This window comes from Rhinatrema bivittatum, chromosome 2 (genome assembly GCF_901001135.1).
Source record: "Rhinatrema bivittatum chromosome 2, aRhiBiv1.1, whole genome shotgun sequence".
NCBI lineage: Eukaryota > Metazoa > Chordata > Amphibia > Gymnophiona > Rhinatrematidae > Rhinatrema > Rhinatrema bivittatum.
This window is the reverse complement of record NC_042616.1, coordinates 658,302,803-658,326,210: the sequence shown is the minus strand read 5'-3', so window position 1 is coordinate 658,326,210 and position 23,408 is coordinate 658,302,803. Positions and strand designations below refer to the sequence as shown.

General features: G+C 44.2%; 1 protein-coding gene across 6 annotated transcripts in view; it reads right to left on the bottom strand.

The window, feature by feature from the left end:
* Positions 1-19,486, bottom strand: part of LOC115085416 (serine/threonine-protein kinase Sgk3) — a 194,575-nt gene extending 175,089 nt beyond the window's left edge. For 2 of the 6 annotated variants that reach the window (XM_029591409.1, XM_029591407.1), the window contains exon 1: positions 18,655-19,484. The gene's annotated coding sequence lies outside the window, so the exon portion shown is untranslated. Of the gene's footprint in view, positions 1-18,654 lie in introns of all 6 variants that reach the window. The other 4 variants (XM_029591412.1, XM_029591408.1, XM_029591415.1 and 1 more) reach the window with 3 other exon arrangements.
* Positions 19,487-23,408: the final 3,922 nt, after the last annotated feature.

Genomic DNA, 23,408 nt, shown 5'->3' with positions numbered 1-23,408 from the left:
ATGTGACATTCACCCAGTCAATATTAAAGGTAATTGAAATCACCCATTACTGCGCTGCTGATTTGGTTAGCTTCCCTAATTTCTTTTAGCATTTCATTGTCTGTTTATTCATTCTGGCCAGGTGGATCGTAATGCACCATTGCCATTTTATTCCCCCTTTTCACCTGGAATTTCTAATCAGAAAGATTCAACATTGTATTTTGTTTCCTGCAGAGCTTTCATCCTGCTTGACAGGATTAGGGCAGGGGAAACTGGATGAGGATCATGCTAAATTTGGATAGGCGCACCACAAAAATCAAGCCAACTGGAAAGTGTGCCACAATATAAAAAAAGGTTGAGAAGCATTGATTTAAGGTCTTAAATTAATAACAACACTTTCCATGCTCATTCAGTACCCATCAGGCTCTGTCCTGGCCCCATTAAGTGTCACTACACTGGAACTCCGGCTTGTGCTGACCCTGTAGCAAAAACCAGAGGCAGGTTCCAGCAGGAAAAGGATGCAGAGGTGCGAGGTGGCTCTTTCAATGTCCCCATAACTGTATAGCAGTAAATGATGACATAGACTTAATTGGCATCTCAGAGACATGGTGGAAAGAGGATAACCAATGGGACAGTGCTATACCGGGGTACAAATTATATCACAATGACAGAGAGGAGCAGTCGGGAGGAGGTGTGGCGCTTTATGTCCGGGATGGCATAGAGTCCAACAGGATAAACATCCTGCATGAGACTAAATACAAAATTGAATCTTTATGGGTAGAAATCCCTTGTGTTTCAGGGAAGACTACAGTGATAGGGGTATACTACCGTCCACCTGGTCAAGATGGTGAGATGGACAGTGAAATGCTAAGAGAAATTAGGGAAGCTAACCAAATTGGTAGTGCAGTAATAATGGGAGACTTCAATTACCCCAATATATACTGGGTAAATGTATCATCGGGTCACGCTAGAGAGATAACGTTCCTGGATGGAATAAATGATAGCTTTATGGAGCAATTGGTTCAGGAACCGACGAGAGAGGGAGCAATTTTAGATCTAATTCTCAGTGGAGCACAGGACTTGGTGAGAGAGGTAACGGTGGTGGGGCCACTTGGCAATAGTGATCATAATATGATCAAATTTGATTTAATGACTGGAAAAGGAACAGTGTGCAAATCCAAGGCTCTCGTGCTAAACTTTCAAAAGGGAAACTTTGATAAAATGAGAAAAATTGTTAGAAAAAAACTGAAAGGAGCAGCTACAAAAGTAAAAAATGTCCAAGAGGCGTGGTCATTGTTAAAAAATACCATTCTAGAAGCACAGTCCAAATGTATTCCACACATTAAGAAAGGTGGAAAGAAGGCAAAACGATTACCGGCATGGTTAAAAGGGGAGGTGAAAGAAGCTATTTTAGCCAAAAGATCTTCATTCAAAAATTGGAAGAAGGATCCAACAGAAGAAAATAGGATAAAGCATAAACATTGGCAAGTTAAATGTAAGACATTGATAAGACAGGCTAAGAGAGAATTTGAAAAGAAGTTGGCTGTAGAGGCAAAAACTCACAGTAAAAACTTTTTTAAATATATCCGAAGCAGAAAGCCTGTGAGGGAGTCAGTTGGACTGTTAGATGATCGAGGGGTTAAAGGGGCATTTAGAGAAGATAAGGCCATCGCGGAAAGATTAAATGATTTCTTTGCTTCGGTGTTTACTGAAGAGGATGTTGGGGAGGTACCCGTAATGGAGAAGGTTTTCATGGGTAATGATTCAGATGGACTGAATCAAATCACGGTGAACCTAGAAGATGTGGTAGGCCTGATTGACAAACTGAAGAGTAGTAAATCACCTGGACCGGATGGTATACACCCCAGAGTTCTGAAGGAACTAAAAAATGAAATTTCAGACCTATTAGTAAAAATTTGTAACTTATCATTAAAATCATCCATTGTACCTGAAGACTGGAGGATAGCAAATGTAACCCCAATATTTAAAAAGGGCTCCAGGGGCGATCCGGGAAACTACAGACCGGTTAGCCTGACTTCAGTGCCAGGAAAAATAGTGGAAAGTGTTCTAAACATCAAAATCACAGAACATATAGAAAGACATGGTTTAATGGAACAAAGTCAGCATGGCTTTACCCAGGGCAAGTCTTGCCTCACAAATCTGCTTCACTTTTTTGAAGGAGTTAATAAACATGTGGATAAAGGTGAACCGGTAGATATAGTATACTTGGATTTTCAGAAGGCGTTTGACAAAGTTCCTCATGAGAGGCTTCTAGGAAAAGTAAAAAGTCATGGGATAGGTGGCGATGTCCTTTCGTGGATTGCAAACTGGCTAAAAGACAGGAAACAGAGAGTAGGATTAAATGGGCAATTTTCTCAGTGGAAGGGAGTGGACAGTGGAGTACCTCAGGGTTCTGTGTTGGGACCCTTACTGTTCAATATATTTATAAATGATCTGGAAAGAAATACGACGAGTGAGATAATCAAATTTGCAGATGACACAAAATTGTGCAGAGTAGTTAAATCACAAGCAGATTGTGATAAATTACAGGAAGACCTTGTGAGACTGGAAAATTGGGCATCCAAATGGCAGATGAAATTTAATGTGGATAAGTGCAAGGTGATGCATATAGGGAAAAATAACCCATGCTATAATTACACGATGTTGGGTTCCATATTAGGTGCTACAACCCAAGAAAGAGATCTAGGTGTCATAGTGGATAACACATTGAAATCGTCGGTTCAGTGTGCTGCGGCAGTCAAAAAAGCAAACAGAATGTTGGGAATTATTAGAAAAGGAATGATGAATAAAACGGAAAATGTCATAATGCCTCTGTATCGCTCCATGGTGAGACCGCACCTTGAATACTGTGTACAATTCTGGTCGCCGCATCTCAAAAAAGATATAATTGTGATGGAGAAGGTACAGAGAAGGGCTACCAAAATGATAAGGGGAATGGAACAACTCCCCTATGAGGAAAGACTAAAGAGGTTAGGACTTTCAGCTTGGAGAAGAGACGACTGAGGGGGGATATGATAGAGGTGTTTAAAATCATGAGAGGTCTAGAACGGGTAGATGTGAATCGGTTATTTACTCTTTCGGATAGTAGAAGGACTAGGGGACACTTCATGAAGTTAGCATGGGGCACATTTAAAACTAATCGGAGAAAGTTCTTTTTTACTCAACGCACAGTTAAACTCTGGAATTTGTTGCCAGAGAATGTGGTTCGTGCAGTTAGTATAGCTGTGTTTAAAAAAGGATTGGATAAGTTCTTGGAGGAGAAGTCCATTACCTGCTATTAAGTTCACTTAGAGAATAGCCACTGCCATTAGCAATGGTTACATGGAATAGACTTAGTTTTTGGGTACTTGCCAGGTTCTTATGGCCTGGATTGGCCACTGTTGGAAACAGGATGCTGGGCTTGATGGACCCTTGGTCTGACCCAGTATGGCATTTTCTTATGTTCTTATGTTCTTAATACGTATACTCTAAAGGCATCTTGACCGACAGCAAGGTACCACTGAGAAACCTGCTACCTCTGAGAGAATCAGGCTTGGTTTGTTACATGAGACAAGTGAAAGAAAAAAAAGATGAGAGGGAGAAAGGACCAGGAATCAAGCTGGAAATAGAAAAGACCAATCTAGAAACTGAGCTGGGAGAGGGGAGGAAAGGTTTTAAAAGTATGCATTGAGATGTGGTGGTGACCAGCAACACTCTCTTACTATTGCAAGGAGGCAGCAACAGTTCATGCACTATCTTGACAGTTGATCTGCCCCTGTGCCACTGCACCATCTGTACTCCCAAGCTAGGCCAAGCTTGTTTCCTTTTATTATTTTTCCTTTTCTCTTCCTCTCCTAACAGTTTATCTTCCATCTGTCTCCCCCTTCCAAAATGGACCTCTCTCATCTCCCTTACAGCCAGCCTCTCCTCTTCATCCTCCTTTAATCTGGCTTTCTTCCTATCGAGACTCTTCTTCTCCTATGACAAGATAATGTGGAGAAAAGAAAGGCAGAAACACATGCTGCAGTGGGGAGCAGAGAGATAGACAGGTGTGGGAAGGGGTAAAAGCAAGAGGCTACAGGAGGAGATGTAGACAGAAAGACTGCGAAGGGTACATGCTGGGTTAAGAAATGAGCCAGGAGCTGAAAGAGTAAGAATGGAGCTTAGGGGAGTACACAGGAAGGATGTGGTAAAGGCAGTTTTTTGGACAAGTACATGGAAGAGAAACCTATAAACTGCTATTAGTCAAGTTGACTTAGGGAATAGCCATTGCTTATTTCTGGCATTAGTAGCATGGGATCTATTTAATGTTTGGGTACTTGCCAGCTACTTATATCCTGGATTGGCCACTGTTGGAAACAGGATGCTGGGCTTGATGGATTCTCAGTGTGAGAAGATAATTTTAGGCAGCTAGCTAGATCCCCAGAAGACTTTGTAACAGGAAGAGAGATATGGATCAGAACAGGCCCTAATGATTGATAATTGTAGATAAATTATAGGTAATATATATATATTGAAGTACAAGGATTGTAATGACCCTATCACCGTCTTTGTTTCCCTCTTCATTCCTGAGACTCCCTGACACCTATGAGCTGATAAAGAATTAAGATAACCTCAAAAGACACCTGATGTCTCTTAACAAATGGGAAGATCAAAGAGTAGTACTAATATACCTTCCTAACAAGCTTGTTGTAAATCTTTTGTTAAAATGCAAACACCTAACTTGCAGTCACTAGACTAAAGTCAGAGAGAAGCTGTGTGCAACAGTGAGTCTTTGAACGAGTCTCGAACAAGAGAGTGAAGTTCCCGGCGTCGTACAGCCTTCGTTTTCGAGAGGGAGGACCTATGAGGAGAGTATTCTTTGTATAATACCTTTTCCTAATTCTTATGATTGCAATCTTTACGTGATTAATCTACATAATTCCTATTGTGTTGTATACTTGTATTAGTATTCATTATGATATTGTTTCTCTTTGTTGATTTCATACCATATACTTAAAACAATTAGTAAACTAAGTTTTGCTTTACCAAATTGTGTGTAGAGTGTTATTTGACATAATATACTCCCATACAGCCACAGCATACACTCGGTCTGACCCGGCACAGCAACTTCTTATGTTCTTAGGAAAAGGAACATGTTTGTATCCACAGTCTTGTAAACAAAGCATCGAAGGGAGCAAGAGTTGGTATATTTGTTTAAATTGGGTTGGCCCTGTGCCTTAGCATCAGTGCTGTGTGTAAAATCCAGTTCCCATTCCCAGGTCCAGCTTTTGCATCCTGCACGCTCCCCTTGGGGCTAGTCAGGAATGTAGTGGAGAGAGTCTCAGCTGTTGCTCGATGGCAACACCTGTTAATGGAGCTTAGAGTGCACATGTTCCAGGTCTGTATCATCATTGTGATGGGTGGGCTAAGGGGAGGACTGTAAAACAAGGAGAAACCCAAGCAGTTGCAAATGAATATTCATGGCACCATTACCCAATAAGAAGCTGGTCCCAATTGAGCAGGAAGCCAAAAGGACCTGGAGAAAACTGCCAGGACAAAAAAAAAAAAAAAAAGGAGAAATTACTACTTACCTGTTAATTTCCTTTTCTTTAATAAGGATAAGTGGATCCACGACCAATGAGTTATGCACCTCTACCTGTTTACTCCCACTATGGAGTATAAAAGGCCGGTCTGTCTTCCTGAGAGGTTCAGAAACCTCTAAATATCTCATGATATGCCCCTTGACATCCAATTACCATATCAGGTGATATTTATCCACATCTCTCTCCCTGTCCAGAGACAGCAGGGAAATTAAATGATTCAAGTGAAAATCTGAGAACACCTTGGCAAAAAGGGTGGAACAGTACGCAACTGTATCGCCCCCTGAGTCACTTGCAGAAACAGTTCCCAGCAAGACAAGCCTGCAGTTCAGAGACTCTACACACCGAACAAATTGCCACAAGGAACATAGTTTCAAGGTAAGTATCCTCAAGGAAAGGCTACGCAGTGATCAAAAGTTGGGACCCGCCAGAAAATCCAAAACCAGATTAAGACTCTACAAGGGTACCGGCAACTGCAGGGGAGGATGAAGATGCTTCAGCACTTTTAAGAAACGAGCCACACCTGGATGAGCCAACAAGGGTCCACCATCCACTTGACCTCAGAAATAGGCAAGAGCCACCCAACCCTTTTCTCAATCCATCTTGCAAAAATTACAAAATGAGCGGGATCTTAACCAAACGAGGATGAACCCATTGACTCTCACATCAAGCCTCAAACACTCGCCAAACCGGCACATAGGCTAAGGAAGTGAGAATTTTCTCGCTCGTAGCAAGGTGGCAATCACAGTAGTAGAATATCCACACTTCAGCAACAGAGCTCTCTCAAGGGCCATTCCGTAAGACAAAATTGAGTCGGACCTTCGTGAAGAACAGGTCCCTGTTGCAGCACATCCCTGTGAATCAGGAATCGGAAAGGAGAGTCCACCAGGAGCCTTCACAAGTCTGCATACCATGGCCTTCTGAGCCAATCTGATGCCACCAGAAGCACCATTCCCATGTGACTCTCAATACTCCGCATCATTCTGCCCAACATGGGTCATGGGGGAAAGACATATAGGAGCTTGCCCTCCAGCCACTCCTGCATGAGAGCATCAATGCCCAAGTACTTTTGATCTGTCCTGCGACTGAAGAAGTGAGGTACCTTTGCATTGTGAGATATCGCCAGCAAGTCCAGAAATGGGAGTCCCCAGCAGTCCACTATGAGTTGGAATGCCTCGTTTGACAATTCCCATTCTCCTCGGTCCAGACTCTGCTGAGAAAGTCGGCCCTTACATTGTCTTTTCCTACAATATGGGAGTCCAAGATCTCATGGACTCCCACATTTCCTGCAATTTCTTGGACATCCCAATTTCCTGCGATACTTGCAGACTCTTGGTTCCTCCCTAGCAATTGATGTAAGCCACTGTCGTTGCATTGTCTGACATTATCCAGACTGCTCGACCCTGCAATCCGTCAACGAATCATAAGTATGCAACCAGATGGTCCGGGCTTCCAGCCAATTGATGCTCCAGAGAGAATCTCCTGTACTCCAGCACACTTGCGCTGAACTCCTTATAGTTAGCCTCCCAACCCTGGAGGCTCACATCAATCGTACTATCCAATCCGGTGATCGTAGGGACACTCCCTTCCTTAGATGGTCCACTTGCAACCACCACTGCAATTGCATGCTGACCTCCACTGATAGGTGGAGCCGTATCAAATAGTCATGAGGCTGTGGACTCCAATAAGCCAGCAGAGTACGTCGAAGAAGGTACATATACACCCTTGCCCTCTAGTGTGGCCGCCATCAACCCAAGCACCTATAGATACGACCACACTGTCAAGTGTATTATTTCTGTCAGTTGTACCTGTGCCATCAGCTTCTGAGTGCGGCCCTCCAGCAGAGCACCCTGCCTTGCTTTGTGTCAAACCAAACACAGAGATACTCCAATGTCTGGGATAACTGTAGATTGCTCTTGGCCAAGTTCACCACCCAACCTACTTCCCATAGCAAGGAGATCACCTTGCGTGAGACCCAAAGGCTCTCTTCCAAACTCTTGGTCCAAATCAGCCAATCATCTAAGAACAGGTGAACCAGAATACCATCCTAATCTCAACATTGCCACAACCACCACCATAACACCGGAAAAGATTCTGAGCTCAGTGGCCAACCCGAAAGGCAGTGCTCAGAGCTGATAATGTCACCCCAAAACAGTGAAACGCAGAAACCTCTAATGCTCCAGACAGATGGGAATATGAAGATATGACTCCGACAAATCCAGAGATGTCAGACTCCCCCGACTGTACTCATCACTGAGCATAAGGTTTCCATGAAAAAACGAGTCACCCGCAAATGACGGTTGACTTCCTTGAGATCTAGAATGGGGCAAAAGGAGCCCTCCTTTTTGGGCACAACGAAATAAATGGAATACTGGCCCATATTTTCTTCTGACATGGGCAGTGGCATTACAGCCTGCAGGCTGAGAAGCCTTGACAATGCACAGTCCACTGCTTGTCTCTTCTGCGAAGAGTTGCAGAGAGACACCATGAAACATATATAGAAACATAGAAATGATGGCAGAAGAAGACCAAACGGCCCATCCAGTCTGCCCAGCAAGCTTCACACATTTTTTTCTCATACTTATCTGTTTCTCTTAGCTCTTTGGTTCTATTTCCATTCCATCCCCACCATTAATGTAGAGAGCAGTGATGGAGCTGCATCCAAGTGAAATATCAAGCTTGATTAGTTAGGGGTAGTAACCGCCGCAATAAGCAAGCTACACCCATGCTTATTTGTTTTACCCAGACTATGCTATTCAGCCCTTATTGGTTGTTTTTCTTCTCCCCTGCCGTTGAAGCAGGGAGCTATGCTGGATATGCGTGAAGTATCAGTTTTTCTTCTCCCCTGCCGTTGAAGCAGAGAGCTATGCTGGATATGCATTGAAAGTGAAGTATCAGGCTTATTTGGTTTGGGGTAGTAACCGCCGTAACAAGCCAGCTACTCCCCGCTTTGTGAGTGCAAATCCTTTTTTCCACATTTCCTCTTGCTGTTGAAGCTTAGAGCGATGTTGGAGTCACAGTAACCATGTGTATGTTTATTGAATAAGGGTATTATCTCCAGGCAGTAGCCGTCATTCTGGCGAGCCACCCACTCTTCATTGACGGCCTCTTGACTTTATGGATCCACAGTGTTTATCCCTTTGAAGTCCTTCACAGTTCTGGTCTTCACCACTTCCTTCGGAAGGGCATTCCAGGCATCCACCACCCTCTCCGTGAAGAAATACTTCCTGACATTGGTTCTGAATCTTCCTCCCTGGAGCTTCAAATCGTGACCCCTGGTTCTGCTGATTTTTTTCCTACGGAAAAGGTTTGTCGTTGTCTTTGGATCATTAAAACCTTTCAAGTATCTGAAAGTCTGTATCATATCACCTCTGCTCCTCCTTTCCTCCAGGGTGTACATATTTAGATTCCTCAATCTCTCCTCATAAGTTATTTGATGAAGACCTTCCACCTTTTTGGTCGCCCTTCTCTGGACCGCCTCCATCTTGTCTCTGTCTCTTCGGAGATATGGTCTCCAGAACTGAACACAATACTCCAGGTGAGGTCTCACCAAGGACCTGTACAAGGGTATAATCACTTCCCTTTTCTTACTCGATATTCCTCTCTCTATGCAGCCCAGCATTCTTCTGGCTTTAGCTATCGCCTTGTCACATTGTTTCGCCGACTTCAGATCATTAGACACCATCACCCCAAGGTCTCTCTCCTGCTCCGTGCACATCAGCCTTTCTCCCCCCATTGAATACAGTTCATTCGGATTTCCACTCCCCAAATGCATGACTCTGCACTTCTTGGCATTGAATGTCAGCTGCCATATCTTCGACCACTCTTCCATCTTCCTTAAATCCCGTCTCATTCTCTCCACTCCTTCTGGCGTGTCCACTCTGTTGCAGATCTTAGTGTCATCCGCAAAAAGACATACCTTACATTCTATCCCTTCCGCAATGTCGCTCACAAAGATATTGAAAAGGACCGGTCCCAACACCGATCCCTGCGGTACACCGCTTAAAACCACTCTCTCTTCAGAGAGAGTTCCATTTACCATCACACATTGTCTTCTGTCCGTCAACCAGTTTGCAATCCAGGCCACCACCTCAGCACTCACTCCTAAGCTTCTCATTTTATTCACCAGTCTCCTGTGTGGGACAGTGTCAAAAGCTTTGCTGAAATCCAAGTAGATGACATCGAGTGCTCTTCCTTGATCCAATTCCTTGGTTACCCAGTCAAAAAAGTCAATCAGATTTGTCTGACAGGATCTTCCAATGGTGAATCTATGCTGCCTCTGGTCCAGCAATTTTCCCGACTGTAGATAGTTCACTATTCTCTCTTTCAACAGTGACTCCATTACTTTTCCCACCACTGAAGTGAGGCTAACCGGTCTGTAGTTACCAGCCTCTTCTCTGTTCCCACTCTTGTGAAGCGGGACCACCCCTCCAATCATTCGGCACCACTCCCGTTTCTAGGGATCTATTGAACAGGTCACACAGCGGACCCGCCAGCACATCTCTGAGCTGAAAACATCCAGAAGGACAATGAGAAACTCCAGAGCATAACATTCTCTTATCACCTCCAGAACCCACTGGTCTGACGTGATCTCGACCCACCTCAGATTAAAAAAAAGAGAAAGGTGACCCCGAATCTCCTGTTTCCATGGGTGAATCGTCACACCATCAAGAGGCTTGGGGGCGGGGGGGGCACTACTTCTGGGCTGACTGGGACGAAAGGACTGAGACCTACCCAAAGGCTGCGTCCTCTAAGAAGCCGCTCCTCTGTAGGGTCAAAAGCGTCTGAAACCCCTGGCACAACCTTTCATGCCAAAGGAGCACAGCATCTGCTTCTTATCCTCTGGTAATCGAGGAACCTGGGCCTCACCCCACTTATTGGCTATTTTTTCCAACTCCCAAACAATAGTGATCCTTTAAAAGGCAAATTTCCTAAGATTAGACTTTGAATTTGTATTGGCTGACCAATTCATGAGCCAAAGCTGATGCCTGACTGCTATTACCGAAGTCACCCCTTTGGCCGACGTGTGGACAAAATCACAGACTGCGTCTACCAAAAAGGCAGCTGCCGGTTCCATCACTGCCCTGGCATTCACACCAGTCTCGACTTCTTGAGAGAGAAGGAAATAAGAGCAAGCCACCAGGGAGCAACAAGAAGCTATCTGCAAATTCATTGCCATCGCTTCAAAGACCTGCTTAAGGATGGCCTCAATTCTTCTAACTTGTGCATTCTTCAATGCTGCTCCCCCTTCCACAGGAATATTTGTCTGCTTGGTGATGACACACACAAGTGCATCCAATTTTGGAAAGCGCAAATGCTCTCTTGCAGCTAGATCCAGGGGGTACAGCCCCTTCCAAGTCTCATCCCCTTTTAAAAGTACCTTCCGCGGCGCACCATTCAAGAATAGCCTCCATAATAGGGAAGAGACATGAAGCTTTTCGCAAAGAAATCAAAATGGGATCTTTCTTTGGCTCAGACATGGAATCAGCCCCTGGTACCCCCAACATCTTTAATGTCCGGGAAATCAGAGCCGATAAAGTTTCTTTCATAGAGATGAGTTAACATAGTTTTATAAGACTCCAGCCCGGGAGGAATTTTCCCATCCTTCATCTGTGCCATCCGAGTCCCTATCAGCATGACACGCAGCAGGTCTGGATGACCTCCGACACTTATCTGCAGTACCAGGCCCGCGGGAATCCGCTGCCTGTGATCCTAAACTGCTAAGATTGGCCAGGGCCTTCGACTGCACCTGAGGAAATGACTGCAGCCCTTGAAAAAGTTCCAACCAAGAAAAATCAGAGGGGGCCATGCCAAAACCAAGGGGCATCAGTCCTGCGCCCACTGAACTACCTTCCCCGCTGACAAACCCGAACTCAGGCAAAACCTCTGGTAGCTCTTTTTTCATTCCCTTATCATGCTGGGAAGGACCGGACTTCGTGAAATCAGACGGAGACAATTGTCCCTGAGCCTCCAAATAGTGCTGCGTTAGAGGGGATGTCAGACTGAGAGGTCCGAATATGGCAAGCAGCACAAAGGAAAAGGTGCTTAGCTTTGCTATCGGTGCCATAGAGTTGTCAGTACGTTCCAAGTTAATCCTGGGGGAATTCTGCGCAAAAAAATTTAAAATTCTGCGCACAAAACTGAAAATTCTGCAAACTTTATATTGGTCAAAATAACAATTTGCATGACAGTCTTTAAGTAATTACATTTTAAATTATTACAGAAAAAAGTTATTACTTAAAGTTGCAGAATTTTAAATATTTTGAGCAGAATTTCCCTAGAAATTCACCGTAAGACTGTCCCTTCCACATACACACGTCCTCATACAGGCTCCCTCACTCTCTCACACACACACATTTCCCCTCATCAGGGCCCTCTCTCTTGCATACTCACCCACACAAGCTCCCTTTCTCTTTCACACATACATCCTCACACAGGCTACCTATGTCTCTCTCTCACGCAGCCCTTCACACAGGCTCTGTCTCACAATCTCTCTCTCACAATCCCTTCACACAGGCTAGCACCCTCACACACACACAATCCCTTTTTTATACATACGAGCTCCCAATCTCTCACACACACACACACACTCCTTCACAATCTCCTCATATAGGCTCCCTCTCTGAAACCCACACTCAAGCATTCCCCCCCACTCCTTACCAACCAAGCTGTCTCTCATCCTCCCCCACACCCCCTCTCCTCTAACACATTCTGTCTCACCGGCATCCCCCTCCCCTCACATAGGTTCCCTCTCTCCAAAACCCACACTCAAGCATCCGCCCCACCCACCCTCTCTTACCTCCCATGCTCTCTCTCACACCCTTCTGCTCTCTCACCCTCCCCAACACACATTCTCTCTCATTGGCATGCCGTGGGACACGCTCCGTTCGCGGCGAAGATGAAGGCCCGGTGCGCCATTCGCAGCAAAAAGGGAAGGCCCCCGTGTGCTGCGGGACGCGCTCCGTTCTCAAAGATGAAGGCCCGGCGCGCCATTTGCAGCACGTGGGAGCCTCCCTTTTCGCCGTGAACAGCGCACCAGGCCTTCATCTTCACCGTCAACGGAGTGCGTCCCATGTGCCGCAGGACACGCTCCGTTCGCGGCATGCCGAGGTCTCCTCTGCTATTTTCTGTGCAGAATTTGGCAATTCTGCGCAGGAGGAGAATTCTGCGCAAATTCTGCGTTCCACAGTAGTGCAGAATTTCCCCAGGAGTAAACAGTCATCTGAGAGCATGTGCCCAGCTGTGCTAGCAAGAGGTGCTTGAAAAAAAAACAATAGGCACTCAAAGATTAGGCGCCTAACACTCCATTCAGGTAGGAGCTCAACTGAGCTTGAACGCCTGCCTAGGCGTCCTTAAGCAGACCACTGTGTTCCCACCTAGGCATCCCTATGCGCCCAACTGAGCGCCCAGCTAGGTGCACAAGTAGACGCACAGCTGGGCAGCCTTATGGGTGGAAAAAAGCATGTGAACACCGCTGCAGCCTACCACATGGCAAACAATCTAAGCCTGAGAGCGGAGCCTAGCCCAGAAGGCTGCTCAACCCCGCCAAGCTGCCCAAGTCCTCAAGCTCCCCCGGAAGCGAAAACGGAAGTCAGATTGGCGCACCAAGCACAGAAACCAGAGGGGAGAGGAATCCCTAAAATCAACTCAGCCTTACCTCTTTTTTCTTTAAATTACTCTTTACCTGGGGCTCAGCCCTTCCCAGCCGAGTGCAGAGTCAGTCTCTGGCTGTGGGGGGGAGGGCATAGACCTTCACCACCGTGCTCGGTTTGCTGCGCTCTCTTGCCTTTTGCCTGTTTGGTTTTTTTTTTAACAGCTAAGTCCATGCTGGCAGAAACCAGCTTCCGGACCAAGGCACTCATTTGAGGGAAAGATCTGAAGATATCACCTCAGGAAATTCAACTGAGGGAGAGACCATAAGGTATCACCACAGGAGAAGAGGGCAATAAACGTCTTTTCTCCTTCTACAACAAAGCTTTAAATGCAAACCCCAGTAGGGAGATGCACGTCCACCATATGCTGGAAACGGAGAATACTGGTGGGCTGTCAGTGCAGGGTTATATATACCGTGACGTCAGCTTTGCTCCATCTCCAGCTGCTGGTAGAGATGTATAACCAAGTGGTCATGGATCCACCTATCAGAATGCTTTTCTGGACACACCCTCTGTCTTTTCTAACAATAGTAGTAGTGGTGGTGGCGGCAGGGAGAAGCAAGCATCACTTTAATTAAAAATTCTTCTTTTGTCCATTGTGAGTCATCCACGGTTTTCACCGGGAGTGGGTAATACTGTATTTCTAGCTTGGGCTCACAAGGGGCTGACTTTCTTACATCAGTTCATGCAAGAGGATGGAGGACCGGTTCGCAGTTTCAGTGATCTCCAGTCGGAGTTTTACATTACCCCACAGAGAATTTTATGCTTATTTACAAGTTTGGCACTTTATTGAAGCTGATCTTCTTAAAATGTTCTCCACTCATTGATAAAACTAAACTGGCAAGTTTTTTCTCGGTACCGCTGGGGAAGAAGATGTCTTGTGCCTTTTATATTGCAGCTCTTAAATGGGTGGGGGTTCCTCATTTGCTGGAATCAGGAGCTGATTTCTCCAGTTACCCTCCAATTGCTTATTGTTTTGTACATCTTAGTGCAGTTTCTGAAAATGAGTTACTGAGAGAATCACACTTTAAATGTGTTTGTCATATGTATGTACCCACTACTTGGGCATTTAAAGCCAAATTAGTCAGTTCAGATCTCTGTATAAAACTGGTGCTACTCCAGGGACCTTTTCTTACAAATTCTTGGATTGCAATGTTATAAGTGAATTCTGGAGGAAGATCCTAGATTTTTTTAAGCAACTGGGTGGTACCAGTCTGCTGGGTTTATTTGAAAATCTGGAGGAGATTGCCAACTCTATCACTGAATCACAGCGGCTGTTCCTGCGAAAAGCATTCTTACTGGCCAAAAAGTCGATTTTAGATCATTGGATTGCTGTTAAGGCGCCATCTCTGACATACTAGAGATTATAACTACAAAAATTGGTGGTCTATGAATACTTGACAGCTCGCTGGTCATCGCCAAGGAAATATGCTTTTTTCATGGATACTTGGCAGGCCTATTTAACATCCCTAAACCACGAAATAACCTATTGGCATTAAAATAATGGAGACTTTTGAACTCAGTTCCATATTTCCTATGCATTCCCACAGACCTTTTGGGTGTTTGGACTTGCTAAGAGTATGCGGGCGAATATAGAAGGTCAGATGTGTCTATATTATCCTGTACAGGTCTTGCCAGCTTTAAACTCGGGAGGGGAAAACGAGGAAAGTTCTATCTAGTGTTTTTAAGATTAATGTTTGTTTGCTTGTAGTTGTTGGAAAATGAAAATGATACTAAAAAAAAAAAAAATTCTAATGTCAGATTATCAGGGATGCCTAAAATCTGGGGGCTGGCACCAGACATCATCCTGGGTCCAACAGGAACTCCCACAGATGCCCAGAGCATGGGGAAAGGTGCTGCCACCAGGGCCAGAGGGAAAACATGGCAAAGCTGGAGAAAGGCTGGAGGGAGAACTGCCTGCATCACCTGAATGTAGTCTGCTTTGAAGTGCCTGAAAGGTGAAATATAAATCAAATAAGCAAAGGCAAAGAGTGAAAGAGAGAGAAATAAGCAAAACAAAACATGACAAAATAAAAACCAATGGCCAAATTAAGGGAAAAAAGTTACAAAACAAAAAGGAAGCAACAAATTATTTAAAAACACATAGGTGAAAAATATTTTCACTTGCCTCGTAAAACGTTTCAGCTGGTGCTAAAGTTTCTCTAAACTATTTCCACCCTTATCTTGACTATTTAAAGGTACTGGTCAGACCACCATATACGAAGCCTTGTAGGTCTCTCTTACAACAAGGGATTCAATACTGTGACAAGTTGAGTTTTGTGAAACATTTGGTTTTAATGCTGTGTGAACTGGTTTCATTTAGAACTTTGTTTTTACATAATTTAAAAACAATGGGTAGTATGTTTATGTATTTTAAGCACTGGTATGTCCTAAGAGAAGAACAAACTCAGTTTATTTATTTGATTTATATTCTGCTTTTTGGCAGATTACATTCAGGTACTGTAGCTATTACTAACCTTAACATAAAGTATGGGGGTAACAAGCACAGAGCTGCGATTACTACCCTAAAAAAATGAAAATAAAAAAAAAAAAATTTACTGGGCAGATTGGATGGATAACTTAGGTCTTTTTCTGTTGTCATTTACTATATTTCCATATATCTGCCTGCTAGTAAAGCTGCAAAATGGGCAAGGCCCAGTTTAAGGTATTTCAGACATCCTGGAGGCAAAATTATGATTTCTTTTAGTTTATTAATCCTCAATCAAAACAATGAGATTTTCATAAAACACAGAACATTTTTACAAGGCATGGAATCTAGCCCATTTCAAGTAATGTTCTTTATTATCCACTTCCTATGTGGGAGGGTTTGAACTGTGGCCAGTGGTCAGAAAAGCAGGTACTGCGTCCATCAGTACTCACCACCTCAGCCTCCCTTACAGAGACCTAAATGGACTCCTTGGTGAATGGTGATGCAGAGAAATCAGGCAGTTTAGTTATTCTAACAACAAAAAAAAAAGCACCACAAGAGTTTTAAAACAATTTCAACTTCTCATCTAGAGACTGAAAGGGAAAGAAGCCATAAATCAGTGAGAATCCAAAACTGGATACTAATTCTTGAAACTCTACAGCCAACATAAAAATGAATCAAAGCATCACAATTTCAAGTGCTACATGGAGCACACAAGCCTTAAGACAGCCAGCCTGCGGTATCAAGAACACCAAATGCACATTCAGTATCACGGGGAAAGACGCACCGGCACAGCCAAGTTTACAGTTTGTTGTAAGAAAATAAACAGATCTTCAATATGTAAGGACTACCATTTCTGGAACTATTTTCTCTAAAGCTTCCCCATTTTGTTTGGTGGGGGAGGGGGGGGGGGGCGGGGAGTAGCAGGGAATACAGAAAATAGCCAGTGTGGTTTCTCTCTCTCTTGTTCCACTTTTGCTCTCACTCTGACAACCAATTGCTTGCTGCTTCAAATACTCCCAAAATGATGGCTGAGGGCATGGATATGAGGGCAAGGGAGCAAGAGAGTGAAAACAAGGGTTCAAACACTACACGATAGTTCAGGGTTTCTGGTTAAATTTAATGGAAAGGTTTATTTTTCCATAAGTGATCACACTGTAAGGAAATTTGCACTACCTGTCTTTTTTCCTCGTTTTAACAAAAAACTTTATTCCTCTTATCATAGTAAACTGCAACTGAGTTGCAAGTATGAGGCCTGCTGCTTTAAAAGTTTGACTCACTCTCTTGCAAAAGTAGCAGATTTTTGTTAAAAACAAATAAACCTTACAGAAGATACCAGACACACCACAGAATTTCATTTAAATTAACCTGCACACGCCTCAGATGTTTCTGCAGTGTAAAAATTTCCTAAGAGGGTAACTAAAGCTTTTTAAGCATAAAAAGTGCCATGCTGGTTCAGACCAATGGTCCAAGTCCAGCATCCTGTCTCCGGCAGTGGCCAATCTAGGTCACTTGGAAATACCACATAGATCAGGATAGAGAAATCCCTTTCCTGTTGCTAACTCCCTGAAGCAAGAGCCCTGGTTAAACTTGATCAAATCTTTTTAAACCCAGCCAGACTACTGGCCTTGACAACATCCTCTGGCAACAAATTCCACTGCTTAATTGTGCGTAGACTTTCCTAAATTTCTTTTAAATCTGTTACCATTTAGTTTCATGGAATGTCCCCTTGTCCTAGTACTATTTGAAAGGTAAATAACCATTCATTATTAAACTTGTGGTTGTTTAACACCACTCATGACTCCACAAAGACACCGGTTGTGAAATGGTTCGCTCAGCAGTTATACCTGTTGTGCGCACAACCAAAGCAAGTTTTGCCACAAAAAAATGTGCACAATGTAGATACAGGTAAACGCCCTCCAATGCAAAGGTTATGTTAATGAAGGAATTAGATATTACCACCCCATCCTTCATGCAGAGAAAGGCCTTGGCTTACATCATGCTTTCTTAGTGCTGAAAACATAGGTGCAAAATTCATTTTTACACACATTTAATTTTTTATGCACTTTTTTAGGTTAGTGGGGGTTTGTTTTTTGTTTTTTTTAAACTCCCACTAACTTGTGTGTGTTCAGCTTATTACATAGGCTCCAAAGTCTGGTGGTAAGACATGGGGAGAAGTCTGGGATTTGTATGAACTAAGTATGAGACTTAAATAAACCAAAGAGGTAGACACCAAGGTCTGGAATTTCCTACCAGTGGAGCTGGTGACAGCCAGCACTGAAAGCAAATGTAAATATTTTTGCCTCAGGTATGTGCTAAGTACAGGATTGGGAGGCTGGGTAAAAGAAATACTGGAGTGGGACCTATGGAAATGTTCACCCACCCTAAGCCTCATAAAATCAACCAGAGAGAAAAAGACAAGGTGGGTGGAGAACTGGTCCTTATCTACCGTCATGCACTATATAGCTATATCTTGCTAGCTACGACAACGCACTGTAACAGAGCCAAGAAGATGCAACTACTTTCTGCTATACGACTCGGGCTGCTTTTTGTGTGTCTTGTTTTCTGGTCGACTGGCTGCTTCATAAAGTACATGGTGGAACAGTGGCTTCGCGTGTACAATGTGACTCCTGAAAACAAACGAACGAACTTCACTGAAACAGAATGTAATGTCTTAGCCGACTAACATTTTACTGTAATTGACAGTTATTAAATCCAATCGGTGCTAGCGTGACCCATACATTCTGGGATTTTGCAGCCCTGCCATTCCCAAACCACGCACTAGCAGTCCAGATCACAGTCATACAAGCTGTGTCCAGCGATAACTGAACTTGTACACTCCTAACTTTTGGGACCCTCACTTGTCACCTCTAATTTGTCCCCTGGTCCGCACAGTCAGGGGGGCAAAGCGGTGGCCTTTATCTGCTGTCATACTCTGTTTCTATTATTTATTTGTAGATCTGGAATAGAAAAACATGGAATATTTTTTTTAACCCAAATTTCCATGACTTACTTGGATCAAATGCCGTATTTTCCTATTTGCCAGAAAAATATGGACCTGGACAGTATTTAGAAGTTACCACTGCGACGGAGACTTTCTAACAAGTGTAGCGGACCCGCTCCTGCGCCCCACAGCACCATACAGCAAGTGATGGGACTGTCCTGCAGCTCGGAGCCTCTGCCTGCCGCGATACAAACGCGCAGCTCCTTCCCTCCCCGCCGGGACCAACCTGCAGCGTCAGCGCCGGAGGCAGGGGGGGGGACCCACCGGAACCTGCCAGCTGCTTCAGTTCTTCGTGTCAGCCGGGACCGTCTCCGTCTGCAGACGCACTCCACCGCCCTGTCCCAGGAAGCGGCCCCGACGGCAAAGTTTTCAGTGCGGGCTACCGCATTAGAGGAAGGGAACCGAGAAAAGAAAAGCGCGTGCTAACCGCTCTGGAAGCTCGAAGCGCCCGCGACAGAGGAGGCCTCGTCGCGCGCCCTTTCCGGGCGCTCCCGTGAGTGAGTGTGCGGCACCGCCGAGGCAGGCCCCGCCCCCTACTCCAGCTCTGACGGGAAACCTCGAGCTCGCTCAGGGGAGCGGGAGGCCCCTGGGGGAAAGTATTAGCTGCAAGATCGGGCAGCTCCGAGGTTTGGATCTTCTCGCTAAGAAAATAGCAGCAGGTCGCTGAAGAAAATAAAAAATAAAAAGCACTGCTCGCGATTGTTGTTTAGTAAGGACTATTGTAAAGTACCGCGAAGTCCAAACCGCAGTGCTTTCAGCCCACACCCCGTATCCGGACAGTGAAACAACAACAACACTGCTTTCAGACTCTTATGAAAGAGCATGAAACACATTGTGCAAGCTGTAGCCCGAATTTCTGAAGGGTTGCTGAACGGTTTTATGGGAGGTTTACTATTTTGTATTGTTTTTTCCATCTCGTGACTTTAATTTTTTTTTTTCTCTTCCTGGTCACGGGCGCACATTTCTTGGAAATTAAGCGGATTAGGGAGGCTGAAGCCTCTAGCGGGCCTTTAGGGTACTGTGCTCTGGCTTGCATACCCGTCATAGCGATCGCTTAAAGGTACCCGCGACACAGCTCTCCGCTATGCTTAAGAATTTAGTTGTACGGCTCTTAGTTTATCCTTTGGATGTTTGAGCTGGCAGCACGTTTCTGGCACTTGTGCTACACACAACATTTCTTAGGGAAAAATAATAATAAATAAATAGTATTACCCAATTATTTTACCCGTAATTGCAATTTGTTGACAGCTTTATCCAAAGCTGAAAACAAATACGAATCATAGAATAGCAAGTTACAAAAACAATGTACAAAGCATAATTTAGAAACGTACATCATACTATCACCCTGTTCAACAGTAAAATCAATAAAATAATGATCGGCAATAAAACCTAGGCAATATGCAAACATAAACAAAGGCCCTTTTCACAAATGTAAATTCTAAAGCTTAATAAACTCAATCTTAATTCTTCTTCTTCCAAGGACTGATTATGATTGGGGTAAGCTGAAGCACAGGGCGATAAAGTTGATGCACTTTTCCAGAACTGACAAATTTCGGTGTTCAAGAGCCACAAACAGGTCTGGTTTTCACGATATCTACAATGAATATGCATGAACTGTTTCCATTGTATGCAAATCAATCTCATGCATATTCATTATGGATATCCTAAAAACTAGGCCTGTTTGTGGCTCTTGAAGACTGGAGCTGGCTGTGCCTGTACTAAGCACAGAAACATTTTGCAAAGTCCACTTCATATGCAAAAACAGCAAATGGTGAGCATTATTTGCAGTAGCATGCACTATTTTCTCTTTTTAAACTTTGCAAAATGTTTCAGCTTTGCAAATAGTAAAATGTCACTCATAGTTTTACACTTTGTAAATGTTATTAAAATTACTAGTTATTGAGGTGCTGCTTTGCAAAATTATGCAAAGCAGTTGATTTTGCAAAAACCTTTAAAGTACACCAAGTTTTTGCAAAACTTTCTGCAGAAAAGCTACACATGCTATTTTTCTACTGGGCTTATTTGCATATAAGTTTGGGTAGAAAAATAGCATTTGCTATTTTACAAATAGTGCACACTTTTTTTTTTTTGCTTAGTGCATCAGCTTCAAAGTGACTTGTCTTGTGTTATACTGAGGCAGTGGCAAAAGGGAAACTCTTGTACTTGTCTCAGTATAATATACCTCTCTCAAACCATCAGTTTTCTTTCTTTCTTTCCCATTACAGCACTCTTCACTGGCAGGTTAATTATTTGTTACCTTATGCCATCATAGAGCTTGTTACAATTGTTTTGATCACTTCTTTAACTCTAGTCTCCAAAATATGCATACAATAAATAACCCATCGCAAGCTATTCATGCAAGCTTTATAGCAACATAATGAATCTAGGCCTTGGTTTGATTTGTTTCAAACCACAGTTAAACCACATACCCAGTAATTCAAAGCAAATGCATGGCAATGTGGTTCCTTATTTTGTACTAAATTATTCGCAGATTGTTATCACCCATCAGTCTTAGTTAAATGAGGACTAGAGAACACCAGTTATTCATCATTTTAGAGGGATAGCTCTTTTATTGTGAATAAAAACAAAGACCATCCTTGTGCTCTGTCCACAAACATTTTTCTCAAATCTTCTAAAATTATAGCATAAAAGCACAATCCCTGATATGTAACGTCTAATTTTATGCAACCACATATATTTGCAGTGTGACATTTTGCTAATGTTAATAGTCACATTAATGACTCCTGTTTCCTTTCTAGTACTACAGCAGCTGATATCCTTACCTCATACCTAGAACATCCATTGTCTTGTGCATCACCTGAGCCTTAAACTTTTGTTACTAAACTTTCAGTATTTGTAATCCTTCTAGGGAGGTCATTCTTAGAAAAGTGCCATCTAATTACTTAGGTGCAATATCGGTGCACGTTAAACGAGCGCTCATGATTGAGTGCTCACTCTCTTAACGTGCGCCAATCCTTCTCTCCCAGGCATCTGATTTAATATTTAAATGGGCTGCCGCAGTAAAAAAGAGACGCTAGGGAACATTTTGCGTCCCTTGTGCCTCCTTGGCATCGGGCGCCCAGGAGAGGTGGCTGTCAGTGGGTTAGGAAAACGGATGCTGAATTAACGAGTGTCCATTTTTCTAACCCTTGGCTGTACACAGGTTAGGAAAATAGACGCTAGTAAAATTGAGCATCTGTTTTCCTAACTTCATCACCAACAACACTTTTTTTTTCTTTTTTTTCAGTTCTCCTTTTTTCAGTTCTTCCAACTTAATATTGCCACGATATTAAGCCGTATTTTCTTCTTTTCTGTTAATTTTAGGGGCTCCTCAAGAATTAACGCCTGCTCCAGGGCAGGCGTTAATTTTTGAGAGTAAAAATGTGCACGTCGAGCGCACTTTTTTTTTTTGCATCGGGGGTAATAGCCAATAGCCTCATCAACATTAATTTATATGTGATGAGCGCTATTAGCTTCAGGCTTGTTTGCACGCACATTGTGGACATGCTAATCCCTTTATTGCATGAGGGGTTTTGGATGCGCATCCAAAACGCACGTCCAAGGGCCTGTAAAGTCGGGCGTTCAGCCGAGCGCACTATATTGCATCGGCCTGTTAGTGTTTTTATGGCCTGGCAGGTTCCTCCTCCTCCATGGGGCTTCCATTTCAATCAGAAACATGAACTTTCATTCACAACTACTTGAGGATTTTTCCTCTATTTTTAAATTCCCTCTCAGCTCACTTAGTACCGGCACATTCCAGGCTGGGGGCCACGCGCCAGACCTCCTTCTGGAATCCTGCAGTCATGAACTCTATAAGTCTGGCTACTAGGCAGTGGCGTAACAAGGGCATGTCATGCAGGACAGCTTTTCCAGACACAGCCTGGAAGGGCTCAGAAGACATAAGGCCATTGCAGGAGCAGGAGGAGGCAGCAGTCTGTTTCATGAGAAAGGTAGAGGCGGAGGAGGAGGACTAGGAGCAGTGGCCCATTCCAAAAGAGAGAAAAGAGATTATGCCAGATCTGTGTGCTGGTGAAGAGTGAGAGGAGGCAGCACCAGGTTTGAGCCATGGCAAGATTAAAAATGAGGAAGAGCAGGCTGTGCGGCCCCAGGTGGGAGCTGAAGGAGACCGTGCTGGCCAAGTACAGCAGAAGATAGAAAGGAGTACAGGATTATGAGGGAGAGGAGAAAAGAATGTGGAGGAGTGAGAAGAGAGTGTATACAGGAGAAAAGGCAAAAGGAAAGCATGCAGGAGGGAGAAGGGTGGGTGTGAGGAGTGTATAAAGGGTTGTATAGAGGATTAGGGGAAATGGAGAGCTGGATGGGGGGTGGGGGGTGAAAGCAGGTGAGGAATGGGTGGGAAGGGTCAGATGGAGGCCCTGGGCAGAAGGAGGAGGCTAAAGCAGCTGGCCCAGCCTGCAACCACAAAAAGAGAAGAAAGAGGAAAAGATAGCTAGCCTGGCTTTAGATCTAAGTAGAAGAAGAAAAGGGAAGAAGCTCTCATCCAGCCCATGCAGGAGGAGGAGAAAGCCAGTCTGCAACTGCCGCTGCCCAGGGCCGGCGCGTCCATTTGGCGAACTTCGGCGGTCGTCTAGGGCGCCAAGCCGTAGGGGGTGCCGAAGAGCAGACACATGGTGCCGCAAGTGGAGCCTATCCCACTCCTGGCAACAGAAATAGAGACTGTGTGTTTCCCTGAGAGGCACACAGTGTCGCACCCTCCCCCCCAACCTGTTTCGGCACCGGCTGTTTCTATTTCTCTTTGCCGC